Source organism: Delphinapterus leucas, chromosome 18 (assembly GCF_059928025.1).
Source record: "Delphinapterus leucas isolate spDelLeu-1000000601 "Yukka" chromosome 18, BTC_Dleu_Yukka2, whole genome shotgun sequence".
Classification (NCBI taxonomy): Eukaryota; Metazoa; Chordata; class Mammalia; order Artiodactyla; family Monodontidae; genus Delphinapterus; species Delphinapterus leucas.
The window spans coordinates 79,106,944-79,122,920 of NC_143146.1; positions in this window are offsets into that span (position 1 = coordinate 79,106,944).

Genomic DNA, 15,977 nt, shown 5'->3' on the forward strand with positions numbered 1-15,977 from the left:
TTAGTTAGGGACAGCGTCAGGGATATAGTTGGTCTAAGAGACTCGACCTTAGTTAAAGGCAAGGTTAGGTTAAGGTCTAGGGATAGTGTCAGGACATGACCTAGGGATAGTGCCAAGACCTTAGTTACTTAGAGCATCAGGGCCGAATTCAGGACCAGTGTCAGGGCTTCAGGTAGGGACGGCCTCACAGCCGGACTTAGGAAGAGTGACAGGGCTTGAGTGAGGCCTAGTGTCAGGGCCTTAGCTAGGGATAGTGTCAGGGCATGACTTAGGAACAGCATAAGAGCCTCGGTAGGATCAGCCTCAGGAGCTTTGCTAAAGCCATTATCAGGGCCTCTGTTAGGGACAGCCTCAGGGCCTCACTTAGGGACAGCGTTAGGGCTTACTTAGGGACAGTTTCAGGACCTTGGTAAGAGATTGATCAGGATATTAGTTCAGGATAGTGTCAGGACATTAGATATTGAGGGCAGCAGGGCCTTAGTTAGAGACAGTGTCAGGGCCTGCGTTAGGACTAGCATCAGAGCCTCTGTTAGGTACAGTGTCAGGGCCTGAGTTAGGAATAGTGTTAGGGCATTAGTGAGGGACAGTTCTGGGCTGGATTTAGGATGAGCATCTAGGCCTTAGTTAGGGACAGTGTCCTGGCCTTGGGCCTAAATTCAGGGTCAGTGTTAGGCACAGTGTAAGGGTTTCAGTTAGCATAAGAGGCAGGACATTTGCTAGGGACAGGGTTAGGGTAAAGTTTAGGGATCGTGTCAGGAAATGACCTAGGGATAGTGTCAAGACCTTAGTCACTGAGAGTATCAGGGCCTTATTTAGGACCAGTATCATGGCTTCAGGTAGGGACAGCGTCAGTGCCTGACTTAGGGAGAGTGACAGGGCCTGAGTGAGGCCTAGCGTCAGGCCTTAGCTGGGAACACTGTCAGGGCATGATGTAGGAACAGCATCAGGGCCTTTGTTGGATCAACAATGGGGTCTTAGTTAAAGACATGATGAGGGCCTGAGGTAGTCACAGCGACAAGGCCTCAGGTAGGCATAGCTTCAGGGCCTGAGTTAGGCACAGCCTCAGGCCTTCACTTAGGGACAGCGACAGGGCTTTCTTAGGGACAGTGTCAGGACCTTGGTTAGGAATGGGTCAGGATATTAGCTCAGGATAGTGTCCGGATTTTAGTTATTGCCGGTAGCAGGGCCTATATTAGGGACAGATTCCGGGCCTTAGAGACAGTGTCAGGGCCTTAGTTAGGAGTAGTCAGGGCCTTAGTTAGGGAGACCATTAGGGCTTCAGTGAGGATAAGAGGCAGGAAATTAGCTCGAGACAGAGTCAGCTTCCAGGCCATGGATAGTGTCAGGAAATGAGCTAGGGATAGCGTGAAGACATTGGTTACTGAGAGCATCAGGGCCTTAATCAGGACCAGTGTCAGGGCTTGATGTAGGGATAGCGTCAGAGCCTAACTAAGGTACGGCAACAGGGCCTAAGTGAGGCCTAGGTTTAGGGCCTGAGTTAGGGACAGTGTCATGGCCTTGGGACTAAATTCAGGGCCTGAGGTATTCACAGCATAAGGGCTTCAGTTAGCTTAAGAGGCAGGACATTTGCTGGGGACAGGGTTAGGGTAAAGTTTAGGGATCGTGTCAGGAAATGACCTAGGGATAGTGACAAGACCTTAGTTACTGATAGTATCAGGGCCTTATTTAGGAGCAGTGTCAGAGCTTCAGGTAGGGACAACGTCAGTGCCTGACTTAGGGAGAGCAACAGGGCCAGAGTGAGGCCTAGCGTCAGGCCCTTAGCTGGGAACACTGTCAGGGCATGATGTAGCAGCAGCATCAGGGCCTTTGTTGGATCAGCAATAGGGTCTTAGTTAAAGACATGATCAGGGCCTGAGGTAGTCACAGTGTCAAGTCCTCAGGTAGGCATAGCTTCAGGGCCTGAGTTAGGCACAGCCTCAGGCCTTCACTTAGGGACAGCGACAGGGCTTTCTTAGGGACAGTGTCAGGACCTTGGTTAGAAATGGGTCAGGATATTAGCTCAGGATAGTGTCCGGATTTTAGTTATTGCCGGCAGCAGGGCCTATATTAGGGACAGATTCCGCGCCTTAGTTTGAGACAGTGTCAGGGCCTTTGTTAATACTAGTCTGGGTCTTAGTTATGGAGAGCATTAGGGCTTGAGTGAGGATAAGAGGCAGGAAATTAGCTCGGGACAGAGTCAGCTTCCAGGCCAGGGATAGTGTCAGGAAATGAGCTAGTGATAGCGTGAAGACCTTAGTTATTGAGAGCATCAGGGCCTTAGTTGGGACCAGTGTCAGGGCCTTAATCAGGACCAGTGTCATGTCTTGATGTAGGGACAGCGTCAGAGCCTAATTAAGGTATGGCAACAGGGCCCAGTGAGGCCTGTCTTTAGGGCCTGAGTGAGGGACAGTGTCAGGGCATGACGTAGGAGTAGTATAAGGGCCTCTGTAGGATCAGCCTTAGGGTCTTCATAAAAGACATTCTCAGGGCCTCGGTTAGGGACAGTTTCAGGACCTTGTTAAGAGATGGGTCAGGAAATGAGCTCAGGATAGTGTTAGGACATTAGATATTGACGGCAGCAGGGCCTTAGTTAGAGACAGTGTCAGGGCCTGCGTTAGGACTAGCATCAGAGCCTCTGTTAGGTACTGTGTCAGGGCCTGAGTTAGGAATAATGTTAGGGCATTAGTGAGGGACAGTTCTGGGCCGGATTTAGGACGAGCATCTAGGCCTTAGTTAGGGACAGTGTCCTGGCCTTGGGCCTAAATTCAGGGTCAGTGTTAGGCACAGAGTAAGGGCTTCAGTTAGCATAAGAGGCAGGACATTTGCTAGGGATAGGTTTAGGGTAAAGTTTAGGGATCGTGTCAGGAAATGACCTAGGGATAGTGTCAAGACCTTAGTCACTGAGAGTATCTGGGCCTTAATTAGAACCAGTATCAAGGATTCAGGTAGGGACAGCATCAGAGCCTGACTTAGGGAGAGTGACAGGGCCTGAGTGAGGCCTAACGTCAGGCCCTTAGCTGGGGACACTGTCAGGGCATGATGTAGCAGCAGCATCAGGGCCTTTGTTGGATCACCAATAGGGTCTTAGTTGCTAAGCAACATCCAGGCCCATAGCCCTTTGGAGTCACTCTGTGTAGGCCGCGTGTAGGGCAACACACTGCACTGTGTTTTGGGACAGCTTGATTTACCCAATACTCCCACAGGTTCGTGAACACCTTTCTAGCATGTCCAATATGCCGTGTAAGTCTGACTCATTGCCCTAGTCTGAGCTGCACTAAGAGAAACACTTGGCTTCGCATTCCATCTAAGACCTCCTACCTGAAGTCACCCTGCCTCCAAGAATAAGTCGGCTTGCGTTCCTACTACAACTAAAGCCCAGTTCTTCGAGTAACACTGCAGGCTTTTAAAGAGGCACAGGCCCGAATTCCTACCTAGGGCGTTCCTTGGTTGACGTAGTTCACTAGATGCAGAACACCTTGCTTGGAGAAGTTGGTTCAGGGAAGGAACCAGTTGTAATCTGTGTCTCTTTTGACTTGTTAGAAAGCATAGGGATGTATGCTGTGTGTGCCCATGGAAATGGGGGCCTGATGGAACTAGCCTTGCTTTCCCATTTTGAAAGCTCCCTTCATGTTGCCTTGAAGCTACCTGAAACTCACTGCTATTGACAGAACTGTAGCCACTGTAGGCATGGCTCTGCAAAGAAAGTGAGTTTCCTCTAGCTAAACAGGGTTCTTCCATGGCTGGGGTGGGGCTCAGCCTGCCATGCTCTAGAGCTAAATGGAAAGTCAACTTGAGTACTTGCCTCGAGGTAAGACCCTGAGTAGACATGCAGAAAGGGGGGCATGCGGCTGTTTCCATGAGGTCTTCATTGGGGTTCTGCCTTATTTTAAAGAAGTACCCTTTTCAGGACTCTTATGCCCCTTGGGTGTGCATCCTTTTCCCTCCAAGATCACTGAGTACCTCCAGACCTCTGTGGGCCTGTTGACCAGAATCGAGGCCCATAGGTCCCTTGGAGGTCCTCTGTGTATGACGAGTGATGGGCAACACATTGCATGTTACTTAAGGAGAGCTACATTGCCAGAGCACTCGAACAGCATCAGGACCACATTTATAGCCAGTCCAATGTGCCACGGAAGTCATCATGGCTCTCGTCTGTGCTGCCATGAGAAAACACTCTGCTTAGAATTTTTCGAGGACCTCGTACCTGAAGTCACTATACTCAGGTAGGAAGTCAGCATCCTACCATGCTGTGTCGCTAATGGGACATTAAACGAGAGCACTTGCCTTGAGGTAAGGCCCTGAATTGCCATGCAGAAGTGGAGGCGTGCAGCAGTTTCCATGAGGCTGTAGCCACTGCTCTACATTATCTTAACGGCAGTATGCTTTTCAGGACACCTAGGAGCCTCACGGGGGCACCCTGTTCCCGGCAGGAACAGTGAGTGCCCCCAGCACCCCCTGGGCCTGCTAAGCAGCTTCCAGGCTCATAGCCCTTCGGAGTCACTCTGTGTATGCTGAGTGTAGGGCAACACCCTGCACTCTTTTTTTGGGACAGCTTGATTTCCCCAGTACTCCCACAGGTTCAGGTAAACCGTTCTAGCACGTCCAACATGCCATGTAAGTCTGACTCGTTGCCCTAGACTGAGCTGGACATAGAAAAACACTCGGTTTCCCATTCCATCTAGGACCTCCTACCTGAGTTCACCCTGCTTCCAGGATACGGTCGGCATGTATTACTACTTGAACTAAAGCACAGTTCTTCATGTAACAGTGCAGGCTTTTGAAGAGCTACAAGCCCGAAGTTCTACCTAGGGCAATCCTTGGTTGACGTAGTTCACTAGATGCAGAACACCTGGCTTGGAGAAGTTGATTCAGGGAAGGAACCAGTGTGTAATCGGTGTCTCTTTCGACTTGTTAGAAACAACAGGGATGTATGCTGCCTGTGCCCATGAAATGGGGGCCTGATGCAACTAGCTTTGCTTTCCCATTTTGAAAGCTCCATTCATGCTGCCTTGAAGCTACCTGAAATTCACTGCTGTTGACAGGCCTCTAGACACTGTAAGCATGGCTCTGAGAAGAAAATGAGTTTTCTCTAGCTAAACCGGTTGCTTCCATGGCCGGGGTGGAGCTCAGCCTGCCATGCTCTAGAGCTAAAGGGAAACTCAACGTGAGTACTTGCCTTGAGGTAAGGCCCTGAGTAGCCAGGCAGAAATGGAGGTGTGCGTCTGTTTCCATGAGGTCTTACTCGCTGTTCTGCTTTATTTTAGAGGAAGTACCCTTTTCAGGACTCCTAGGCCCCTCGGGTGTGCATCGTTTTCCCTCCAAGATCACTGAGAACCTCCAGAAAACCTGTGGGCCTGCTGAGCAACAACGAGGCCCATAGGTCGCTCCTTCGGAGGCCTTCTGTGTATGCCAAGTGATGGGCAACACACTGCACGTTCCTTAAGGAGAGCTACATTTCCAGAGCCATCGAACTGCCTCAGGACCACATTTGTGGCCGGTCCGACGTGCCATGGAAGTCTTCGTCATGGCCATCGTCTAGGCGACCATGAGAAAACATTCTGCTTAGAATTCTTCGAAGGCTACTAACTGAAGTCACCCTATTCAAGGAGAAAGTCAGCATCCTACCATGCTGTGTCGCTCACGGGACACTCAAAGTGAGCACTTGCCTCGAGGTAAGGCCCTGAATTGCCGGGCAGAATCAGAGGGGTGCAGCAGTTCCCATGAGGCCGTAGCCGCTGCTTCGCATTATCATAATGGCAGTACGCTTTTCAGGACACCTAAGATCCTCGTGTCAGCACCCTATTGCCGACAGGAACAGTGAGTACCTCCAGGCCCCCCTAGCCCTGCAAAGCAACTTCCAGGCCTGTAGCACTTTGGAGCCACTCTGTGTATGCCGAATATAGGGCAACACACTGCACTCCTTCATGGGACAGCTTGAAATCTCAAGCACTCCCAGAGTTTCACGAACAACGCTGTGGCACGTCCAAAATGCCGGGGAAGTCTGACTCATTGCCCTAGTCTGAGCTGCACTGAGAAAAACCCTCGGCTTCGCATTCCATCTAGGACCTCCTGCCTGAAGTCACCCTGCCTCCAGGAGAAAGTCGGCTTGCAGTCCAACTGCCACTGAAGCCCAGTTCTTCGTGTAACACTGCAGGCTTTTGAAGAGCCACAGGCCCGAGGCCTAGCTACGGGGTACCTTGGTTGAGGCAGTTTGCTAGATGCAAAACACCCTGCTTCGAGGAGCTGATTCAGGGAAGGAACCACTGGGTAACCTGTGTCTCTTTTCACTTGTTAGAAACCACAGGGATGTATGCTGCGTGTCCCCATGGAAATGGGGGCCTTATGGAGCTAGCCTTGCTTTCCCATTTTGAAAGCTCCATGCATGCTGCCTTGAAGCTACCTGAAATTCACTGCTGTTGACAGGCCTCCAGCCACTGTAGGCATGGTTCTGGGAAGAAAATGATTTTCCTCTCTCTAAATCAGGTGCTTCCATGGCCGGGGTGGAGCTCAGCCTGCCTTGCTCTAGAGCTAAAGGGAAACTCAACGTGAGTACTTGCCTCGAGGAAAGGCCTTGAGTATCTGTACAGAAAGGCAAGCATTCAGCTGTTTCCATGAAGTCTTAGTGGCTGTTCTGCTCTATTTTAAAGGAAGTACCATTTTCAGGACTCCTAGGCCCCTCGGGTGTGCATCATTTCCCTCCAGGATCACTGAGTACCTCCAAAGCTCTGTGGGCCTGCTGAGCAACATCGAGGCCCATAGGTCGGTCCCTTGGAGGCCCTCTGTGTTTGCTGAGTGATGGGCAAAACACTGCATGTTCGTTAAGGAGAGCTAAATTTCCAGAGCCCTCAAACTGCCTCAGGACCACATTTCTGGGCAGTCCGATGTGCCATGGAAGTCTTCGTCATGGCCGTCTTCTGAGCTGCCATGGGAAAATATTCTGCTTACAATTCTTCTAGGACCTCGTACCTGAAGTCACTCTACTCGAGGAGAAATTCAGCATCCTACCATGCTGTGTCGCTAATGGGACACTCAGCGTGAGAACTTGCCTCAAGGTAAGGCCCTGAATTTCCGTGTAGTAGCGGAAGCGTGCAGCAGTTTCCATTAGGCCATAGCCGCTGCTCTGCGTTATCTTAATGGCAGTACGCTTTTCAGGACACCTAGGAGCCTCACGTGGACGCCCTATTCCTGGCAGGAACAGTGAGTACCCCCAGGACCCCCTGGGCCTGCTAAGCAAATTCCAGGCCCGTAGCCCTTTGGAGCCACTCTGTGTATGCTGAGTATAGGGCAACACACTGCCCTCCTTCACGGGACAGCTTGAAATCCCCAGCACTCCCACAGGTTGAAGAACACCGTTCTAGCACGTCCAACATGCCGTGGAAGTCTGACTCATTGCCCTAGTCTGAGCTGCACTGAGAAAAACCCTTGGCTTCGTATTCTATCTAGGACCTCCTGCCTGAAGTCATGCTGCCTCCATGAGAAATTCAACTTGCATTTTGACTGCCACTAAAGCCCAGTTGTTCGTGTAACACTGCAAACTTTTGAAGAGCCACAGGCCTGGAAGCCTAGCTAGGGCATACCTTCTTTAAGGCATTTCGCTAGATGCAGAACACCCTGCTTCGAGGAGTTGATTCAGGGAAGGAATCACTGGGTAACCTGCGTCTCTTTTGACTTGTTAGAAACCACAGGGATGTATGCTGCGTGTGTCCATGGAAATGGAGGCCTGATGGAACTAGCCTTGCTTTCCCATTTTGAAAGTTCCATTCATGCTGCCTTGAAGCTACCTGAAATTCACTGCTGTTGATCGTCTTCTAGCCACTGTAGGCCTGGTTCTGGGAAGAAAATGATTTTCCTCTCTCTATACCAGGTGCTTCCATGGCTGGGGTGGAGCTCAGCCTGCCATGCTCTAGAACTAAAGGGAAACTCAAGCTGAGTACTTGCCTCGAGGGAAGGCCCTGAGTATCTGGACAGAAAGGGAGGCATGCAGCTGTTTCCATGAGGTCTAAGTCGCTGTACTGCTGTATTTTAAAGGAACTACCCTTTTCAGGACTCCTAGGCCCCTCTGGTGTGCATTATTTCTCTCCAGGATCACTGAGTACCTCCAGACCCCTGAGGGACTGCTGAGCAACATCGAGGCCCATAGGTCGGTCCCTCGGAGGCCCTCTGTATATGCCGACTGATGGGCAACACAGTGTATGTTCCTTAAGGAGAGCTACATTTCCAGAATTCTCGAACTGCCTCAGGACCACATTTCTGGCCAGTCCGACGTGCCATGGAAGTCTTCGTCATGACCATCGTCTGAGCTGTCCATGGGAAAACATTCTGCTTACAGTTCTTCGAGGACCTCCTACCTGAAGTCACTCTACTCGAGGAGAAATTCAGCATCCTACCGTGCTGTGTCGCTGACGAGGCACTCACCGAGAGAACTTACCTCAAGGTAAGGCCCTGAATTGCCGTGCAGAAGCGGAGGTGTGCAGCAGTTTCAATGAGGCCGTAGCCACTGCTCTGCATTATCTTAACGGCAGTACGCTTTTCAGGACACCTAGGATCCTCACGTGGGCACCCTATTCCCGGCAGGAATAGTGAGCACCCCCAGGGCCCACTGGCCTGTTAAGCCACTTCCAGGCCCGTAGCCCTTCGGAGCCACTCTGTGTATGCCGAATACAGGCCCACACAGTGCACTCCATCATGGGACAGCTTGAAATCCCAAGCACTCCCAGAGCTTCACGAACAAGGTTCTAGCATGGCCAAAATGCCGGGGAAGTCTGACACATTGCCCTAGTCTGAGCTGCACTGAGAAAAACCCTCGGCTTTGCATTCCATCTAGGACCTCCTGCCTGAAGTCACCCTGCCTCCAGGAGAAAGTTGACTTGCAGTCCGACTGCCACTAAAGCCCAGTTCTTCGTGTAACACTGCAGGCTTTTGAAGAGCCACAGGCCCAAGGCCTAGCTTCAGCATTCCTTGTTTGAGGCAGTTTGCTAGATGCAGAACACCCTGCTTCAATAAGTTGATTCAGAGAAGGAACCACTGGGTAACCTGTTTCTCTTTTTACTTGTTAGAAACCACATGGATGTATGCTGCATGTGCCCATGGAAATGGGGGCCTGATGGAACTAACTTTGCTTTCCCATTTTAAAATCTCCATACATACTGCTGTCAATCTACCTGAAATTCACTGCTTTTGACATGCCTCTAGCCACTGTAGGCATGGTTGTGGGAAGAAAATGAGTTTCCTCTATCTAAACCAGGTGCTTCCATGGCCGGGATAGAGCTCAGCCTGCCATGCTCTAGAGCTAAAGGGTAACTCAACAGGAATACTTGCCTCGAGGAAAGGCCATGAGTATCCGTACAGAAATGGAGGCATGCAGCTGTTTCCATGAGGTCTTAGTCACTCTTCTGCTGTATTTTAAAGTAAGTCCCCTTTTCAGGACTCCTACGCCTCTTAGTGTGCATTATTTCCCTCCAGGATCACTGAGTACCTCCAGACACCTGGGGGCCTGCTGTGTAATATCGAGGCCCATAGGTCGGTCCCTCGGAGGCCCTCTGTGTATGCCACGTGATGGGCAACACACTGCACGTTCCTTACGGTGAGCTATATTTCCAGAGCCCTCGAACTGCCTCAGGACCACATTTGTGGCCAGTCCGACGTGCCATGGAATTCTTTGTCATTGCCATCGTCTGATCTGCCATGGGAAAACATTCTGCTTATAATTCTTCGAGGACCTCGTATGTGAAGTCACTCTTCTCGAGGAGAAATTCAGTGTCCTACCATGATGTTTCGCTAACGGTACACTCAGTGTTAGCACTTGCCTCAATGTAAGGCCCTGAATTGCCGTGCAGAAGCAGAGGCATGCAGCAGTTTCCATGAGGCTGAAGCCGCTGCTCTACATTATCTTGACGGCAGTACGCTTTTCAGGACACCTAGGAGCCTCGCGTCGGCACCATACTCCCGGCAGGAACAGTGAGGACCCCCAGGCCCCCATGGGCCTGCTAAGCAACTTCCAGGTTCGTAGCCCTTCGGAGCCACTCTGTGCATGCCGAGTATAGGGCAACACAGTGCACTCCTTCTTGGGACTGCTTGAAATCCCCAGCACTCCCAGAGGTTCACGAACACCGTTCTTGAATGTCTAACATGCCGTGGAAGTCTCACTTATTGCCCTAGTCTGAGCTGCACTGAGGAAAACACTCGGCTTCGCCTTACATCTAGGACCTCCTGCCTGAAGTCACCCTGCCTCCAGGAGAAAGTCGGCTTGCGGTCCGATTGCCATTAAAGCCCAGTTATTCGTGTAACACTGCAGGCTTTTGAAGAGCCACAGGCCTGGAGGCCTAGCTATGGCATACCTTGGTTGAGGCATTTCCCTAGATGCAGATCACCCTGCTTCGAGGAGTTGATTCAGGGAAGGAACCGCTGGGTAACCTGTGTCTCTTTTCACTTGTTAGAAACCACAGGGATGTATGCTGCATGTCCCCATGGAAATGGGGGCCTTATGGAACTAGCCTTGCTTTCCCATTTTGAAAGCTCCATGCATGCTGTCTTGAAGCTTCCTGAAATGCACTGCTGTTGATCGTCTTCTAGCCACTGTAGGCATGGTTGTGGGAAGAAAATGAGTTTCCTCTAGGTAAACCGGGTGCTTCCATGGCCGGGGTGGAGCTCAGCCTGCCATGCTCTAGAGCTAAAGGGAAACTCAACGTGAGTACTTGCCTCGAGGAAAGGCCCTGAGTATCCATGCAGAAAGGGAGGCATGCAGATGTTTCCATGAGGTCTTAGTCACTGTTCTGATTTATTTTAAAGGAAGTACCCTTTTCAGGACTCCTAGGCCCCTCGGGTGTGCATCATTTTCCTCCAGGATCACTGAGTACCTCCAGACCTCTGTGGCCCTGTTGAGCAACATCGAGGCCCATAGGTTGGTCCCTCGGAGGCCCTCTGCATATGCCGAGTGATGGGAAACACACTGCATGTTCCTTAAGGGGAGCTACATTTCCAGAGCCCTCAAACAGACTTCAGGACCACATTTCTGGCTAGTCTGGTGTGACATGGAAGTCTTTGTCATGGCCGTCGTCTGAGCTGCCATGAGAAAACCCTCAGCTTAGAATTCCATGAAGACCTTGTACCAGAAGTCAACTTCCTCGAGGAGAAAGTTAGCACCCTACCGTGCTGTGTTGCTAATGGGACACTCAGCGTGAGCACTTGCCTCGAGGTAATGCCTACTGTGTGCTGTGACCCATATCACGTGTGAGGACACAAGCCACAAGCATATTTTGGGTCCTGTTAGTCTCTCAGCCAGTCCCTGAAGGTGAGGGTGGCCCTGCAGACCCCAGCCCTCTCCTCCATGTCTTGTAGGTGGAAGACCCGCTTCTCCTTGCCATTCCAGAAGCAGTTCTGGGGCTGTCCTGGGAGGGCTTCTGGGGTTATGCAGGCTGAGCCCCTGTTGCTAAGTCCCCACTATCCCAAAAGGGCCTCCAGAGCAAGCTGTTTGCCCTGTTGCCTGAATGACTGCCCAGAAATTTTCTCAGAAAAGAATCAGGGGTTTCTGTAGCAGCGTCTGCAGGCAGCTCTGCATCTGGGCCCACGTTCACATCTTCTGTGTAAACACCGAGAACCTCCCCTGACACGTGCCCCCGGGTGACCACCTCCGCATGCCAACCACAGGCCCCAGTGCGGGCGTCAGACTGACCACCTGTCTCAGCCTCCTGTTGTTGTCAGAGCTGCTCCGGGCCCTGCTCAAACCCGTGCACCCACCTTTCACAGGGCTGTCCTGCACCCCCACCTTCAGCAGGAGTTCCCCTAAGTATTTAAGCGAAGGGGTCCAGAGGTAAGAAAGGAAGCTACAAACAAACAGATGGAACCAGCTGGGACCAGGATGGCAACGCGTGTGACCTCCAACCGACCTCGAGTCTCATCACATGTTGAATTTACTACATAAGCATATTAAGTGACCACCTACCGGCGGCCATGGCTGGACATGAAGGACCAGAAACGGGTAAAAGGAGGTGGTACACCAGCCCCTTGGAAAAAGCCCCGCCCCTTTCCCGGAAGGTCTCTTCATCCCATCACTAGCCTCACTGCTCCTCCCTTTGTCTTTACTCTTTAAAATTAAACCACTCTCTCCAGGAGGGCGAGAAGGTGATCTGTGAACTCAGTTCCCGCTTCTTCATTCTTCGGCCACTGAATAGAGCCTGTGCTGTGTTGGTCTCGGCTTTGGTTCTGTTCTTTGCCTACTTGAACCCACGTGGAAAAAGGAAACCTTCCCTGCTGAGGCAGAGCGCCTCGCAGGCTGGGGCCCGAGCAGGGTCCACATGACTTCACTTGGTAACAGTCTGTAAGGGGACGGTGGTCTCTGCCCGCGGGGTGGGGAGGGAACGCCTACAGCCACAGCACCGGCTCCGTGGACAGCACGGCCGCTTGTGGGCTTGGACCGTGTGCTCTCGTCCCCCCACGCCTGACATCCCTGACAGTCGTGACGCGGTGACACTGGCTGCTGGGTGTCCAGTCAGGCAGGACCAGAGGCAGCACCTGGTGCCAGGTGAGACGTGCCTTTTCACAGGCAGGAGACATAGGAGATATTAGGACTTTTTGTCTAGAAAACAAACCAAGCGGCCAGAAGGTGATCTGAGCCGTGGACTTGAAACCCATGTGCGCGGTGAGGGCTCCCACTGGACACTGGCTCGGGAGCTTCCGCACAGGCGAGACCACACCCGTGCTTCTCGCCCGACCCCTCCAGGCCTCCCTGTGGGCACAGCTGGACCTGCGCCCCTCAGGCTCCCCGACCCAGAGCCTGGAGGGCTGATGCTGGCAGGGCCTGGGGATGCTTGGGGTCCCTCCACCAATGCTGCTCGGCCCCTCCTGCCCAGTGACCAGGGGAGGGAAGCCCTGTGGAGTCTGAGGCCCGGCACAAGCAAAGCTCATACCCCCACCCCCTCGGACCCCCAGCCCTGCCCTGCTTCCTCAGGCCCACCGCCTGCCCCTCCCGGTGCCCGCGTCCCACCGACCCACATTCCCGGTGTGGATGTCCACGTGCAGAAACCGCTCCATGTCCTGTTCCCACATGGGACACCCCCATCCCTGCTTCTCCCTAATGAGGGCCTGGACCCCGAATGTTCTGGGCAGGAAGAGGGCCGAGGAGGATGCCGGCCTGTCCCGCCTGCCTCCCGGGGGCCCAGACACAGGGCTCGGGGGCTGCTGGGCCTTGAGGTCTGGATGCTTCCAGGTGTGGGATGAACCTGCCACTTCCCGCTGGAGCTGCTCCTTCCGAGACTCAGGAAACAGGGGGACCCACCAAACGGAGCCCGTCCCCAGGCTCTGCTGCAAGTCTGCTTGGATTTGCTCTCCCGATCCTGAAGACAGACCTGCAGGGAACAGGGCCTGCATTTCCCATACTGACGGTGTTCTGTGGAATTTCCACTAGACCCCTTCCTACCCTGTTCTGAGCAAATTACTAGTCAGTCCATGCTACCATCACCCCATGAGCAGACCAGGAAGCTGAGGCTCGGAGAACCCAAGTAATGCAGCCGGAAGCACAGCTGTGGGACAACGGAGTGGGGTCTGCACCCGCCGCCCACCCAGGGGGACTGCCCACTCTCCGCAGCTTCCACGCCTGTTCCCTTCACCCCCTCCCCGGGCCAGCTCACAGAGCCTCCTCTTGGGGGGATTCACTTACCTTCTTCTAACAGGATCCGTCTCACTATCCTGTTCCGGGATCACCTGGAAGCTTGTCACTGAAGCAGGATCAGCCTCACGTCACCAGGGCAGCTTTCCTGGATCACACTCACCACCTGCACGTCCACTCTCAGCTCAGACCCAGAAAGGCCCCCTCGGCCCCGAGCCCCATGGCTCTGCCTGGGCTCCCACCTCCTCCTGCCTGGTCCGTCCCTCTCATGTCCCCTGCAGGGTCACCAGGAGCTCCCACCTGCCCCAGGCAGGCTGTCTGCTCTGTCCTGGGGAGGCCTCCGTGGTGTCAGGTGGAAGACGCAAGAGGTACCCGTGGGGCCTCCCTCACGCAGCCAAGTGGCCAACACCCACCTACTCACCTCATCACTCTGGATGGATGGGTTCAGGGGGCCCGTGGCATCTCCCGGTTCTCATCTCATCCCAGCGCTGCCCACAGGGAAGTTGCTAAGCAACTCTGTGCTGGCTGCACAGAGAGGACGCTCATACACACGCCCCACCCCCCAGCACACAGGGCTCTCGTGGCCAGGCCCCTCCCAGGATATGGAGCTCACCTGGGCAGGCACCCAGCAGCCCACGGGGCTCTCGTGGTCAGGCCCCACCCAGGATATGGAGCTCACCTGTTCAGGTACCCAGCAGCCCCCGGGGCCCTCATGGTCAGGCCCCTCCCCAGGTATGGAGCTCACCTGGGCAGGCACCCAGGAGCCATGCACGTAGCCCTCATTGCGGAGAACCCCCAGGTCACCTGTCACTCAGAGCTGACCCTGAGCACCTCAGAGCAGGACCTGAACTAACAAACAGCAGCTCCGACAGGTCTGTGACCCTGGGCTTCACTCTGTGCGGCCTCCTTCCACCGGGTCTTCCAGAGGCTTCCACTGCAGCTGGGGCACCAGGCCTCTGTCTCCACCCACCACTCCTCCTCTCCCTGACTCCTGGGTTCCTTTCATTAGGAGAGGGTCTTGAAGTTGTCTCCCACTCATGGACCAGACAAAATGATTAGAAAACAAGCAGGGCTGCAGCCCCATGTCTATCCTGACCCTGAGGACCCTACACCTGTTCCTTGGACCTGGCCAGTGCAACAAGGCCCGTTTTCTGCAGCTATGAGCCCCTGAGGGGCGAGGATTGGCTGACCTGGGCAGCCTGACCCGGCCCGCCAGCCCTCCCCAGGTGTGCCTGGGTTGAGGTCAATATAAACACCCCTCCAGGCAGCAAGAGCCCCTGCAGCTGTGCCTGACGCCATATTCTCTGCCCCGTCAGCAGTCTCGGGGCTGGGCTGGTGGGAGGGAATAGGGCCCACGGCTCTGTGGGTGGCCCGGTGTGAGTGGGGCTCTGCTGGACTTTCTGCAGGAGTTGCCGGGCTGCCACCTGCTAAAGAAGAAGATGTGTCACCCATACCTGCCGCTGGAATTTCTCCCTGGTAGAGGTGAGGAAGAAAAAAAGCAGTGGGGGCCGGGACAGGAGGGGTACCTCAGGCAGGGAAATGGAAAGCTTCCAGAAGAGCACCCAGGGTCAGGACCATCCTGGCTGGCCTGCAGGCACCAACTCGGCCTGGGTGCTGTGGCTGGTGTGACTCCAAGCCTTTTCCTTTAGGCTTTCAAGTCCTTGCACAAGTTTTACCTGGGAAGGGTGGGAACAGTTCAGCAGCAGCTGGCCTGGGGCTCAGCTCACGTTTACTCACAGACGCCTCGGCACCATCCCCCAGCCCTCCAATGAGGATGCTCCTTGCAACGGGGGGCTTCTGGCTGCATGGGAGATGATTCCCCACCTCTGTTGGTCAGAATTGTTTACCACTGGGGCAAGTGTTCTGATAGGGTTTTCATCTGTGTAACTAGTGGGTTCTTAATTAGCAACGTGAACAGTGACATCAGAGGTCCTGAATCAGGATCGAAATACTTATCCCCAACATGTACAGGCGTAAAAACCTGGGGAGAGGGCTTCCCTGGTGGCTCAGTGGTTGAGAGTCTGCCTGCCGATGCAGGGGACACGGGTTCGTGACCCGGTCCGGGAGGATCCCACATTGCTGCGGAGCGGTTGGGCCCGTGAGCCATGGCCGCTGAGCCTGCGCGTCCGGAGCCTGTGCTCTGCAACGGGAGAGGCTGCAACAGTGAGAGGCCCACATACCGCAAAAAAAAAAAAAAAAGAAAGAAAAAGAAAAAACCTGGGGAGGCTGTGTGCAGCCGGCACCCTTAGAGATTGGCTTCCGACTGACCCCTGAACATTCTGGTGTCCAGCCACTGCTTTAGGATTTCTGGGGCCCAATGCTGACTCTATGGGTTCTGCAATTCAGCCTCTGTCGGCCTTTAATGAGACCCGCA